General features: G+C 38.8%; 1 long non-coding RNA gene across 1 annotated transcript in view; it reads right to left on the bottom strand.

Annotated features, from left to right (window-relative positions):
• LOC138051668 (uncharacterized) overlaps positions 1 to 2,353 on the bottom strand; it is a 13,625-nt gene extending 11,272 nt beyond the window's left edge. Inside the window, exon 1 of the long non-coding RNA XR_011132873.1 lies at positions 2,254 to 2,353. This is a non-coding gene — a long non-coding RNA (uncharacterized lncRNA). The remainder of the gene's footprint in view (positions 1 to 2,253) is intronic.
• Positions 2,354 to 2,500: the final 147 nt, after the last annotated feature.

Here is a 2,500-nt window from a genome sequence, read left to right as displayed (position 1 = left end):
AACTTTACTCTGCGCTGCACGCGTGACACACGCATAAACACAGGCAGCAATAATTTTCAAACTACAACAGCTTTGATTATTATGATCTTCTTGTGAAAAAATAGGACATTAATTCATGTCAAGTTAACAGATTTGCGTATGATTTTCTTTTATGAAAACACTTCATTGATGTATAGATTGATATATGGTATATAATGATATCTATATCTGTAAAGCCGATACTCTGACAACTCTGGACAAGACCAGATGATAAAAGAGGCATTGAATATCATTTCAAGTGGCTTTGATATAGCATGCTGAACCATTTTTAGAATTAAAATTGGGACATATAATAGATCGTGGACGAATGAACATTAAATTTGATTTAACTGTACTCTGTATGTTTCGCCAAGTCTTGTAGTTTACTTCGTTTGTGGACGAAGGTGAGCACAACTCGTAACACTATAGTTTCCAACCTTTTCCCGGAAGACTGGGCGGCGCGTAAAAATCTTAGTAAACGCAATGACATAGTTGTCAAATTGGCCGACAAAGGCGGCGCGGTAGTTGTTTGGCGGTCCGACGTTTACCAAAAAGAAGCTTTGCGGCGACTTTCTGACACCTCGTTTTATGCCAAAGTCCAGAAAGATCTCACCTCCACAAATCAAAATATTCTCAAAGACACCATTCAGAGTATTATAGTCAATCAAGAATTACCGAACATTGCAACTAATAACAGCAGAGAAGAAGTCGATAAATTTATAACCTCCGTCAATTCTTTTCATCCGGCTCTTAAATATATCTGGGAAATTTCGGAAACTTCATTGGCTTTCCTAGATATCAAAGTTTCTATTAGTGGCAACGTGCTATGTACCATTGTGCACTACAAACCTAAAGATTCTCACAGTTATTTGTTGTATTCATCGTCACATCCATCACATGTCAAGAACTCCATCCCTCATTGTCAATTTCTTATAATTAGACTTCAACGTCCATGTAGTGATGACTCCGATTTTTTCAGCAACTCAGAGATGTGCCAATTTTTCGAAAAACGTGGCTATCCTGTCTCTGTGATCAAAGCGGGCCATCATCGCGCCCAACAATTTGATCGACAGACAGCAGTACAAACGTCACAAAAAGATAAGACTGACAGAATTCCATTCACCCTCACTTTCCATCCTCATAATCACGCAGTCAAAAGTATCATTCTTAATAACTTTAAATTACTCCAAAATGATCCCGAGACTGGTAGAATCTTTTTGCAACTTCCGCTTATTTCATTCAAACGCGACAAAAACGTAGGCAACTTTTTAGTTAGAAGCGTGCTCAAAACTAACGAGGAACCCGGCACTTTCAAATGCGCGCGCTCACGATGCAAGACTTGTCCTTTCACTCTTAACACTAGCAAAATATCGGGATCTAAGCGATCTGTTAATATCACCGATCGTTTCACATGCACGTCCGCAAATATCATTTATTGCATAACCTGTACGTTATGCAATAAATTATACATTGGCGAGACCGATTCCGCGAACACCTTCGCGATGTTGAGAAGAATGACAAGGTTGCATCAAAGCCAGTCGCTCGTCATCTTAATCTCCATAAACACTCCAAAAAACACATGGTTGTCTGCGGCCTTTCCCTGCATCAAGGTACGACGGAAAGCCGCAAGGATCTGGAACAAGAATTCATCTTCCAAATCTGCACCCTTAATCCCCACAGTACTAACGAACGCTTTTCATTTAACTAATATATTCTTATTTTTCACGTTGCCATGTTACCACCAATAGCGTAGCTCCTACTCCACTATAAAAACTACACACAACGCATAATTCCTCGATTCGCTCTGACGAAGGGCTAACGCTCGAAACGTCAGTTTTTAGAATCTTTGTACGGAGGCCAATTTACATTATCAACTCCGTTGATAAAACCAAGTTGATAAAGGTCGAATTATCATACCTTCAAAACTAAATATTCTCTCTCTAAAGAGAAGTTCAAGCTCGAAAGGAAACGCCACTTCGCAATAATCGAACAAAGGCAATTCGACCTGTTCCATCTTGTTTAACAAAACTATACTTTAGGAAACGGGGAACGCGGGTTAATTTAGAGGAACGAACTGCTAATTAAGCGTTTCTTTCTGTTTGTTATCTCTGCTTATAGGCTGCCTCAGTCAGGTAGATGGCAATTGATTACAGCAATAATAAAAGTCAAACAGAAAGGTATTTACCAGTTTACAAGGTATTGCGTATAAGACTGCCTTTCCTTAACGACAATTACCTCTTTTAGTCTTGTGCTACACCTTCTTCCACAAACGACGTAAACTACAAGAGATGGCGAAACATACAGAGTCTAGTTAAATCAAATTTAACGTTCATTAGTCCACGATCTATTATATGTCCCAATTCTAATTCTAAAAATGGTGCAGCATGCTATATCGAAGCCACTTGAAATGATATTCAACGCCTCTTTTATCAACTGATCATGTCCAGAGTTGTCAGAGTATTGGCTTTACATATATAGATAT

Source organism: Montipora capricornis, chromosome 6 (genome assembly GCF_036669925.1).
Source record: "Montipora capricornis isolate CH-2021 chromosome 6, ASM3666992v2, whole genome shotgun sequence".
NCBI lineage: Eukaryota > Metazoa > Cnidaria > Anthozoa > Scleractinia > Acroporidae > Montipora > Montipora capricornis.
The sequence above is the reverse complement of the archived record's forward strand: the minus strand, read 5'-3'. Positions and strand labels throughout refer to the sequence as shown.